General features: G+C 42.4%; 1 long non-coding RNA gene across 3 annotated transcripts in view; it reads left to right on the forward strand.

Annotated features, from left to right (window-relative positions):
* Window positions 1-12116, forward strand: part of LOC116760754 — a 115951-nt gene extending 103835 nt beyond the window's left edge. Inside the window, exons 5-8 of one of the 3 annotated variants that reach the window (XR_004351844.1) lie at window positions 3662-3834; window positions 4479-4544; window positions 4634-4747; window positions 11450-12116. This is a non-coding gene — a long non-coding RNA (uncharacterized LOC116760754). Of the gene's footprint in view, window positions 1-3661; window positions 3835-4478; window positions 4545-4633; window positions 4748-5884; window positions 6033-9452; window positions 9507-11449 lie in introns of those variants that run through there. The other 2 variants (XR_004351843.1, XR_004351845.1) reach the window with 2 other exon arrangements.
* The last annotated feature ends 220 nt before the right edge of the window (window positions 12117-12336 follow it).

Below are 12336 nucleotides of genomic sequence, written 5' to 3' on the forward strand. Positions count from 1 at the left end.
CCGATATGACTGGTGTCCATGTAAGAAGAGATTAGGACACAGACAGGCACAGAGAGAAGACGCAGGGAGAAGACAGCTGTCTAAAGCCAAGGAGAGAGGCCTCAGAAGAAACCAACCCTGACGACACCTTGATTTGGACCTCCAGCCTCCAGAACTGAGAGGAAATAAATTTCTGTTGTTTAAGCCACCCTGTCTGTGGTACTCTGTTATGGCAGGTTTTCAAACTCATACAGGTGACTAAAATCTTTCTGAGTAAGATATGAAATTCAGAAGTCATAGAAGAAATGATTGATAAATTTGACTACATAATTTAAAATTCCTGCACAGAAAAAAAAACAAATGACAATTAAAAGCCCCCCAAAATTAAAAAGACAGCACACCAGGAAAAAATATGACACCCAAAGGGCTAATTTGCTTAATTAAAAAAAAGAGCCCTTGATTATCAGACCTTCCTTCCCTCCTCCCTTCCTTTTCTCCTTCCCTCCTTCCTTCCCTCCCTTCTTTCTTTCTTTCTCTCTTTCAATAAAAGCTGAAAATCCAAAAAACGTATATACGGTATTTCCTGATGGTTTCCCGTTGAATGCTAATTTCAGTTGTAAGCGCAGTACCATCCGACACTGCGTGGGGCTCCTGGCTGAGGACCTGTAGTCTAGACGCCCACCACAGGGGGCCTTGCCTTAAGCAGGTCCGCTCAAAGTGGGCCTGCGTCCTTTTAAGCTCCCACTGCCCTTGAGAGATGCAGAATTAGGGTTTCTTCCTAGTCATCCAGAATCACACACAAGCACACTCACGCACACACACACACACACACACACACACACACACACACACACACACACACACACGACTAATATTAACTCTCCAGTACGGTGCTCTCTGGAGCAGCCTTATAGAAGAAACCATTTCCCCATAAACAACATGATGCTTTCTGACCCAAGTGGGAATAGCCTTAGAGTTTTGGTGCAGAGCTGTGGCAGCCACTTCCTTTGTCCTCACCTTACAAGAGGCCCATCTGCCTGGGAATCATCCTCCACAGAGCTGTCGTTGATCGATGGCTACACTGAGAGCCTGAAGAGGCTTCAAAAAACCCTTCTCTGTGCTTTAAGCCAAATCACATTCCCAGGCAGACATCTCCAGAAGGGAAAGAGGAAACGGGAGGATTTATGATCCCCAGGAACCCCCTCCCATGAGCAAGTGTGAGGTGAGGGTAGGGACAGTGCGCTGTCTGCAAGCGTGGGGAGGATGGGCTAGAAAACTTCACACTTCACGCTGTTAACTGTGGTTAATCTCGGGTAATGAGATTTGGAATGGTTTTGCTTTTCTTCTATTTAATTTTCTAAATTTTCTGCAGTGAAATTGTATTGCTTTTCTAAACAGGAGAAAGAACAATAAATGTTATAAAAACCATTTTGCATGTTAATCTTATCTTCCTAACTAGACCATATAAACTCCCTGAAAGAGAGGTCACGTTTTTTTCTTTTCCTCCTTCTTCTTCTTCTCCTTCTTCTCTTTCTCTCTCTCTCTTTTTAAAAATTTTTTTAAAAATTTTATTTATTTTTATTTATTTATTTTTGGCTGCTTTGGGTCTTTGTTGCTGCACACTGGCTTTCTCTAGTTGTGGCGAGCGGGGGCTACTCTTCGTTGTGGTGCACAGGCTTCTCATTGCAGTGGCTTCTCTTGTTGCAGAGCACGGGCTCTAGGCATGCGGGCTTCCATAGTCGTGGCACGTGGGCTCAGCAGTTGTGGCGCATGGGCTTAGTTGCTCCGCGGCATGTGGGATCTTCCCGGACCAGGGCTCGAACCTGTGTCCCCTGCGTTGGCAGGTGGATTCTTAACCACTGTACCACCAGGGAAGTCCCTTGGTTCTGTTTTAAACTTTAGATGGTACTTACTGGTTGACAAGAGGGTTGCCACTCACAGGTTTATTACTGGTCAGTGTGAATACCATCAAATTGAATGCTATTTTTTTTTTTTTTTTTTTTGCGGTACGCGGGCCTCTCACTGTTGTGGCCTCTCCCATTGCGGAGCACAGGCTCCGGACACGCAGGCTCAGCGGCCATGGCCCACGGGCCCAGCTGCTCTGCGGCACGTGGGATCCTCCCAGACCGGGGCACGAACCCGTGTCCCCTGCATCGGCAGGCGGACTCTCAACCACTGCGCCACCAGGGAAGCCCCTTGAATGCTATTTTATGCAAGAAGTCTTCTCTGATTTCCTCACCTAGGAGTAATCTTTCCTTCCTCTAAATTTCACCATGCATGATTTCTACCATCATGGCGTCCATCACTTTCTAAATGTATGTTGTTATTTACACACACATCTTACCTCCCCTCCCGAATCATGTGTTTCCTGAATCCGGATCCTGACTGTTTTTACACAGACAATCCTATTTAAACCTCACAACTACCCACCACCCCATGACATAGGTGCTTTATCTCTACTTTACAAGTGAAAAACCTGAGGACCCAAGAGGTTAGCAATATCTAGTATAGTAGATTAATATCTAGTATCTAGTATAGTAGATCTTCAAGAGGTCACGCTGCTCCTAAGTGATGGAGCCTGGATTCACACTCAAGCAGTCTGACCCAAGTCCATGCTTTTCGTTCCTGGGCCTCAGCATCCCCCAGCCACGCTTCCTGCACATGGTAGGCAGTAACAGTGCAGTAAATACTCGTTAAATGAGTTCATTAGTCCGTTATATACAAGAAGGTTGGTCAGCTGGTAGGAGGTTCTCCCAGTTTCTGATGCCTCCTCCGACCTACAGCATTAGGACAGTTTAGACTGTAGAGGATTTAGGAGTAAAATTAGGGGTTATTGAAGGGCTAGATCTGCCTCCAGACCACTGTCAGACCAAGTCTGACCAATATGGACATAAGTTGCATTAGAATTAGCCTAGGACGCTACTTCACAATCATACGGAAACCTAGCTAAGACTGATAACTTCCTAAAGAGGAGAGGTTACACATCTTAAAGAACTAAATTGTGTAACTCTTTGAACCTTGGTGTTGTGTGTGTTTGGAGGGTGGGGGAAGAGCATATATATTGTATGTGTAATATACATACACACACATATATACATATACACACACACATATATATTATATATCTTCCAGGTTTATTGTGAGGTTTAATGAGATAATGTGAAGTGCCCAGCACAGTGCTTGGTACACAGTAGGAACTCCATACGTGTAAGCGCCTGCCCTCCACTCCACCCTCATTTCCCACTTTGCAGCTAAGCCGAAAGAAGGCACAAAGCCAGAGGAAAGATGAGTGGGTGACAGCTGGCAATAAGAGACATGTTGGTCAAATTCCACAAGAGAAATTGGCTGTGAATCAGAGGTGGTAAAGTCCACTTCCAAGACTCCAAAGAGCAGCTTTTATTCTTGCAAGAAAAGTTAGTCAGGAGAGGGACAAGTGAGAAGTCTCCTGGAAGAAAGAGGAGGTAGTTATTCCCAGCAGAGCGTGAAATTGGCTCTTGGGAGGCCTTCCCTGTAATAAGTGACTATTTTGCTGGGCAGGATTGGATTAGCTCAGGGGTATTTAGCAATCTGTGTATCTCGCTGGGTCCTGGCACTTTACCGAGGAATAGGAAGATTAATTGCAGGCACCTGTCTGCTCGTCCCATGTAATATAACCAACACTGGAAGGTTCCTCTCATTCCAGAAACTGCTCAGCCTCCCGCCTCTGCGAAGTTTGCCCATCTGTCTGTCTGGAAAAAGGCAGTTCAGGCCATGTTTTTCCCAAGCAATAGAAAAAGCCAGTCTCAACAAAGCGAGAAGTTTGTCCTAAGAAGCTGGAAGTTTACTTAAGAGATATTTCAACAACCTATGTCTTCGGTAAGTCTCCCCTGAAACAGACTCCTAGATGGAGACGTGCATACAGGGTGTTGGGGTTATTTTGTTTTTGTGTGTGTGTTTTTTGGAGGTGGAGTGTGTTCTTAGGAATGACACGTGTACGGCAGTAAGGGAAGCAGAATTGGGCAGAGGGAGGTGAACTTCGATGCTGTGGCACCAGGGGCCTCAGCTGAGCCCGTGGAGGCTGGATAACGGTGCAGAGTTGTCCCCAATAAAACGAGGTGTGGCCTCACATCCCCAGTGACCAGCCATTTGATGCTGGTGGCCCCAGGGAGGGGTGGAACCTTGGCCAAGGCAGCTCCCTCGCCAAGGGCCCTTCAGAGGGAGCTCAGCTGTGAACCACCAACAGCCAACCCTGCAGCTGCTATAACCTGCCGTGCAGCTGTGAGCCACATTCAGAGTTCAAAATCTAGGGAAAATGTTGAACTGTCATGATGTCAGACATGACAGATTTCAGACGGACAACTGTCCTAGATTTCCTCTAGGAGCTGAGGTTTGGGGAGGGGAGGAGAAAGGGCCATCGTGTGACTGTCAGTTTTCTGCAGTGGAGATGGGCCAGAGCCAGGCCTAGATGGCCTATGTCTGTGGCTTGACGGAGAAGTCTGTGTTTTTCTTCCCGACTGCAGAAATTAAGGAAGTAGAATAACTGGACTGCTACACCTGGAAACTTAACTCCACAGCCCAGGATCAGAGTAGGTACTCTACACATGTCTTTTTGCATTGAATAGCATTTCACTGGTTTGGCGTTTCTGACTGAGGGATCCATTGGCTGTCTTTGCAGAAAGTGGGGGAATTTTTCTTGGAGTATACCTGCACCAGTATGCCCACCTTGACTTAATCGTATGGGGGTCTACAAGTCTTGTTCATAAAATGTGTCGAGCTCGAGGACGAAAAGGTAAGAAGATGAGTTTATTAGACCTTGGCAAAACAAAACAAACAGAACGCCACAACCGAGCAAACAAGCTCACCCACCTGTGGTTCCCTCCGCGGCTGACACTTTACATTCCCACAGCGTTTTCCTTGTATATATCACTTAGCATCTATCTTTTGTTAAAGGGCTTCTTGATTTTGTTTGTTTTTAAAGCTGCTGTTCTATCAGGTTGTAAATGCCTGGAGAGGAGGATCTCCAGACATCCTGCCTTGTTTTCTTCACAGTCAGGGATGATATCCAAGGTAGTTAACACCCAGTACAGAACAGGAACCAACCAAATCAAATGGACACTGGTCTCAGCAATTTGTACAGCCATACTGGTGTATACAGCTGAGTATGTTTTCTGCACACAGAAGGCTTCCAATAAACGATTGTTGGATTGAATTTCATTGGTTTGGTGTCCTGGCCCTGGCATCTAATGGCTTTCTTTCAGAGTTCAGGCTACTTTTTCTTGCCAAGATATGACCGTAACCATTTTTCCTCCTTGATTTAATCCTGCAAGAGTCTTTGAGTAATTGTGAAGAACTTTGTGAGTTCTTCAAACATGCACTGTCCAATATGGTAGACACTAGCCACATATATAAGGTTGCTAGATAAAATATAGGACACCTAGTTAAATTTGAATTTCAGATAAACAAAGAATAAATTTGTAGTGTAAATGTGTCCCATGCAATATTTGGGATATACTTAAACTACAAAATTACCTGTTGCTTATCTGAAATTAATAATTAACTGAGCATCCTATATATTTATTTGCTAAATCTGGTAACCCTACACATGTGGCTATCTAAACTTAAATTAATTGAAATGTAATAAAAAATTTAAAATTTATTTTCTCAGCCTCACTGGCCACATTTCAAGAGCTCTGTAGCCACATATGTGGCTAATGGTTCCCATCTTGAACAGCACAGATATAGAACACTTCTATCATTGCAGAAAGTTTTACTGGACACTAACTTTGCCAAGCAAACGATAGCAGGAAAGTTTTGTGTATTTTACACATTAAAAAATATATATATTTGGAGCCTAGAAGACCCCTTCTAACATAGCCAAGAAGCCACTTCTTCATGTTTCGGTTTGTTACTGTCACTGAATATGCAGGATATTTGTTCCAGATAAATGAGCCTGTATGAGAGAAGCAGCTCCTGCAAACCTACGTTTTTGGACGCTGTTGTCCTGCTTTTCTCCTGGGACTACCAGGAAATGTCAGCTGTCAGATCAGAGCAAATCAAAATTTAAAGAGTCCTAAATGAAAAATAAATGTGTTGTTATTTGACTTAATAGTCTCATTATTCATAGATTTTCTTAAATTGATAAGCAGATAACATTATCACCTAGAATATTTGTTTTATAACCCAAGTCTGTGATGAACCTGGTAAACACGGCAGAAGTCTTCCCTCTCTTAATTAGCCTTTTGGGAGAAAACCTGTTTTGAATCACTGCCTGCAGCCCCGGGAGTCTTATAAGGAGCAAGAGTAGATTAAGTTAAGGTCTGGGAGGGGCACATGCCGAGAGCTGATTTTTACATATGACTTGGTGAATCTCAAACAGAAACTGGCTAACATGCCAGATGGGACCAGCGTAAAAGTGACAAGACTACATCAATGTCAAGGGCAGGGATCTAAAGGATTTGACATATTAAACAGTTGTACACCAAAATATTATAAAAAACAAAATTAAAGACAAATGACTTAAGTTTTAAAATTTTGCTATGTGTGTGACAGAGTTGATGCCATCTGTACGTAAGAAATTCTCACAGATCAATAAGAGAAAGACAAGTGCCTCAGTAGAAAAATGACCAAATAATAGGAAAGTCACAAAATAAAAAATACAAAAGGCTAATATACCTTTAGTGTCTAGAATAGTGACTGTCACATAGCGGGCACTCAGTAAATACCCACTGTCTGAATGAATGTCTACGAAAAACATTTGATTTCAGGAATAATAAAGAACTGCAAATTAAAATAACAGTGAAATAAATTGTTTTCACCGGCCAGGTTTGTAACACTGAAAAAAAAAAAAAAAGTACCTGGTGTTGGTAATGGTGAGGGGAAATGTACCAATTACCCACTGTGGGTGGGAGGGTAAAGTGGTATCAACTTTTCAGTGGAACAGTTGACAATATGCAAAAAGCTTTGTCTAAAACCTTTGACACAGCAATTTATAGGAAGTTATTATGAGAAAATACTTACAAATGCCCAAACCTATGTGTACAATAGTAGGGTAGGTGATATACATTTTTCATTGTTGCTTCTTGGGTCAGTCTTTTAACATACCCTCTAGGGCTTAGTGGTTGGTGCATAGACATGGGTTACATCCAAGTCAGGCCCCTCCTTCCACCGAATTATCCAAGTGGGAGATGGAAAAGGAGTTCTGTCTTTGTCCTTGGCATGCTGGCTGTCAGGGTGGGCTCTAGAGCTGACAGCGGCTGTGACCTCCACTGGAATGTGGCCAAAATATAGAAGTAGAAATCAGACAGACAGACAGAGGGAGAGAGAAAGAGAAAGTGTTCTGGTGAAACTTGAGTCAATAAATCCAGTCAACTTTAAGGCCAGTATACTTTCTTCCTTTCTGTGGTTTTGTGAACCAGTTAATTCTACTTTTTTGCTAAATTTAGCATGGGCTTGGACTTCCACTTCCTATCAAGATGGAGTAAAAGGGGCCAAATTTACCCACCCACCAGAAACAACTAAAAATCTAGACAAAATATTTTTTTTAAATAGCCATTTTCGAGATATTGGACATAAGGCCTGATGAAATGGGGAACAAATGAGGTAAGCCCTGTGAGTGCCCAGCCTACTGCCTTGAGAGATTTTCCAGATGGTGGCATGGAAAGGTGGAATCTGGGTAGAGCCTCGAAGATTCCCTGAGGTGAGGAGCTGAAGCTAGAGTCCAGAGAGACCAAGACAGCTAGAGTTTGCAAGACAGAATACCAGATGGGAGAGAGCTACACACAGACAGAAAAATGACAACAACAAAAATCTAGAGATCTTCAGAGGGTCCCCCTCACCAGCACATGAATGTGAGGAAACTGTTCGAGGTCAGGGAAAGAGCCACCTGAAAGTATTACGCGAACAGTAACAAGAACTCATACAGGGCCTGAATAGTGCCTGTTCCCACTAGCCAGGTTGGAAATCTTATAATTCACAAGTCATTAGGCAAAGTCCTCAGAAGGATTTTGCCTCAGTTGTGGGGCAAAATTGGCTCTCGACTAAATGCCGCCCTGGTCCTGCCTAACAAATTAAAAAAAAAAAAAAAAAAAGACTCGAAAGGATCAAATTGTTTCCAAACCGCTGTGCCCCAGAACAAACTCAAGAATGGGGACTACAAAAATATCCAGCACTCAGCAAGGTAAATTCACAGTGAATGGAATTAATGAAAATGTACTGGGCATACTGGGAAATATGACCCGTAATGAGGAAAGTAAACAAACTGACTCAGAACTGATGCAGATATTAGAATTAGCAGGCAAAGACATTAAAACAGCTATTATAACCGTTCCCTAGCTTCAGAGGCTCAAGGAAGGATTGACTACGTTAAGTAGAGATGTGGAAGATATTTTTAAAAGACCCAAAATCAACTTCTAGAAATAAAAACTGTAATGTCTGAGATAATGAGTATACTGGATGGGATTAACAGCAGATTATTCACAATGGTTCCAAAGTCCATCCATGTTGTAGCATGTGTTAGTACTTCATTCATTTTCATGCCCGAATTATATTCCATTGTATGGATATACCACAATTTATTTATCCATTCATTGGTTGATGGACGTTTGAGTTGTTTCCACTTTTTGGCTATTATGAATAATGCTGCTATGAACATTCAGGTACAATGTTTTGTTTGGACATATTTTATTTCTCTTGGGTATGTACTTTGGAGTGGAATTTTCCTAAGCTTTTTTATCCTCTTATCTCCATTTATCAAATATATAAATAGCATAATTCCAGCTAGAGTTGCTGGAATTGCATGGTAATCCTGTGTTTAACCTTTTGAGGAAGTGCCAGACTGTTTTCCAAAGCAGCTGCAGCACTTTACATTCCTAACAACAGTGAAGTCCAGTGAATCTATTTTTTGTTGTTGTTGCTTGTGCTTTTGGTGTCATATCTAAGAAACCATAGCCTAGCTAAAGCTCACAAAGATTCACTCCTAGGTTTTCTTCTAGGTGTTTTATAGGTTTTGCCCTTACATTTGGATCTATGATTCATTTTGAGTTAATTTTTGTGTATGGTATGAAGTGGGTATTCACTTTCTTTTTTTTTTGTCTGTGGCTATCCAGTTGTCCCAGCACCATTTGCTGAAAAGATTATTTTTTTCCATTGAGTGGTCTTGGCATTCTTGTTGTCAACTTATCACAAATGTGAGGGATTATTTCTAGACTCAATTCTATTCCATTGATCTGTTTATCTGTTTATCTGTATCCCAGTACCACCTTACCTTGATTACTGTAGCTTTGTAGTATGTTTTTGAAATCAAAAATGTGAGTGCTTATATTAATTCTTGATTACATTAATTGCATTAATTCTTGCTTACATTAAGCTAAAATATGTCTCCTTGTAACTTCTCCCAGTCTGCCCTTTGGAGACACCCAGTTAGTTTGTCTAGAGAATACATGTGCTTATACAGCTTTGTGTTTTAAAAATCCCAAATTCTTGGACTTCCCTGGCAGCGCAGTGGTTAAGAATCCACCTGCCAATGCAGGGGACACGGGCTCGATCCCTGGTCCGGGAAGATCCCACATGCTACGGAGCGGCTGGGCCCGTGTGCCCCAACTACTGAGCCCATGTGCCACAACTACTGAAGCCCGTGCACCTAGAGCCCGTGCTTCCCAACAGGAGAGGCCACCGCAGTAAGAGGCCTGCGCACCGCAACGAAGAGTAGCCCCCGCTCGCCGCAACGAGAGAAAGCCTACACACAGCAACAAAGACCCAATGCAGCCAAAAATAAATAAATAAAAAATATATCCCAGATTCAGTGTAAGGAAAATTCTTGGATCATCATCTGCAAATTTAGTTTCCTCTCTCAGGATTTCTGCCCAGATTGCATATCTTTATCAAACATAAAGAGAACGAAAGAGCACCCTTAGCACTTGCTATTTGCCCAGAAAGGTATACTTTCAGATAGGAAATTTCTTTCTCACCAGCAAATACGAGGGGGAAGACATCCATAAGATCCAATGCCTTGGTCTAGCTGGACATTATACTTTGGATGTAAGAGAACCCACTGGTCTAGTTTAGTCACTGGCTGGGTGACCAGGGCCACACGCTTCCCTTTCTGTGTCTTTGTTTTCCCACCTGTTTTATCCCTTCCCCCTCCCTTCCTCAGAGGGAGTGTGGGAAAATGAAAATAAGGGTGCGACTATGTGAAAAGCTTTTAGTTTGAAAGATACTAGGAAAATACAGGATGCTACTAGAGTGGATCTGTCGTGAACAATAACCATTAAAGACCAATTAACACATTCTAAGAACTAAAACTACAGTAAAAGAACCAGGTTGAGGGACTTCCCTGGTGGCGCAGTGGTTAAGAATCCACCTGCCAATGCAGGGGACACAGGTTTGAGCCCTGGTCCGGGAAGATCCCACATGCCGCAGAGCAGCTAAGCCCGTGTACCACAACTACTGAGCCTGCTCTCTAGAGCCCGCAGGCCACAACTACTGAAGCCTGCGTGCCTAGAGCCCGTGCTCCACAACAAGAGAAGCCACTGCAGTGAGAGGCTCGCACACGGCAACAAAGAGTAGCCCCCACTCGCGGCAAGTGGAGAAAGCCCACATGCAGCAATGAAGACCCAACGCAGCCAAAAATAAATAATAATAAATTAAATTAAAAAAAAAAAAAAAAAAGAAGAACCAGGTTGAGTATGTCATTGCATCACCTTTCAAACACAGACATGCAAACCCAGCTAGAAAACTGTTTAGTCCTAAATTAAATGTGAGGATTAGGACTGCTGGCCTCGTTTAGATTCAGTCACTCAAATTGCCACTGCAAGTTCCGCGACTACTGTCAATTTTTAACTGTGCAGTGGACTCTTGTCAGGATTAAGCAGGTCAGACTTTATTCGACACAACATTGACTGTCCCTGGTGCCTTATTTTTACCTGAAAAAAAAAATAAAGAAAGGCCTTTAAAAAAAAAACTCTGATTAATAATAAATACTGAAAGATTATAGTGTGTTAGAAGCTGACAGGTATCGTAGTATCTAAATGGATTTATTGACCTTTAAACGGAGCTTGGCTCTCATGTCTATTTGTCACGATTTCCTACTTATTTCCTTCCCCACTTTTTCCCCATTGTCAACTCTTGTTATTCTCAGTGATCACAGAAAAAAAATATATGTTAGTTTGAGGGACTTAACCTGCCAGTCTGTGTTGTTTTTGTCACATTATCTCTCCTCCTTTACTGAAATATCTCTCTTCTTCCTTGTTCTTTTTTAGTTAAGGTATAATTGACATACAACATTATATCAGTTTCAGGTGTCCAACGTAGTGATTTGGTATTTGTATATATTTCAAAATGATCACGGAAATAAGTCGAGTTAACATCTCTTAACTGAACTGCTTCTAATCGGGCTCATTACAGAGCCTCTAACAGTAAGAATTAAAGGCTCTAATACAAGCTTGTACCGACAAACAGAATCTCATTAAGAAGTTCGTTTTGGTCCTCCCCCCAGCTCCTCAAGAGAACGCGCTGGTGATAATATCCAGTCTAATTGTGTATTTTCTACATGTGATTACAACGCAGCAGGACTATCGGACTGCATAAAGTTTGAAGTGTTCTTCTCATGAAGTGAACTGTCATTAGTATTAGTGAAGACAGAAACCAATTTTTGGAAAGGAGGAATGAATATAAAGATGAGTTAGGACAAATTGGATGACTGGGTGAGCCACGCTGGGATGCAGAGGTAAAGAAATTGAAGCTCTATGTCCTATATTTAGTATTTAAATAATGATAATTTAAAAGATCTTTCTTAAGGGAAGTCTGTTGATGTGCTAGGCCTGGAAGAGAAGAAGGATGTCTCTGTCATAGTGGAGTCAGCTCACATTTTTACCCTTTCTCTATTCCCCACTGCACATAGCTTCCACTCATAGACCTGGGGATAGCGACAGATCTTCCACAAGCATCTTGTATCTAGTAGTGAAATATTAGCAACAACTTAAAAGTCCCAACTGAAGTAGTGTTTAAATAAGTTTTAGTTCAGCCATGTGATGAAAGATTATGCTGTCACTTAAAATAATATTGTATATTTAAAAATTAGTGATAATTTTGATGGAAATATGATTATAGTGTTAGGTTAAAAAATAAAACATGCTCATGAAGTAAAAAAAAGAAAGGAAGAAACGTACGTAAAAGTAAAAGCGGGGCTTCCCCGGTGGCGCAGTGGTTGAGAATCTGCCTGCCAATGCAGGGGACACCAGTTCGAGCCCTGGTCTGGGAAGATCCCACATGCCGCGGAGCAACTGGGCCCGTGAGCCACAACTACTGAGCCTGCGCGTCTGGAGCCTGTGCTCTGCGACGAGAGGCCGCGATAGTGAGAGGCCCGCGTACCGCGATGAAGAG

Source organism: Phocoena sinus, chromosome 10 (genome assembly GCF_008692025.1).
Source record: "Phocoena sinus isolate mPhoSin1 chromosome 10, mPhoSin1.pri, whole genome shotgun sequence".
Taxonomy (NCBI): domain Eukaryota; kingdom Metazoa; phylum Chordata; class Mammalia; order Artiodactyla; family Phocoenidae; genus Phocoena; species Phocoena sinus.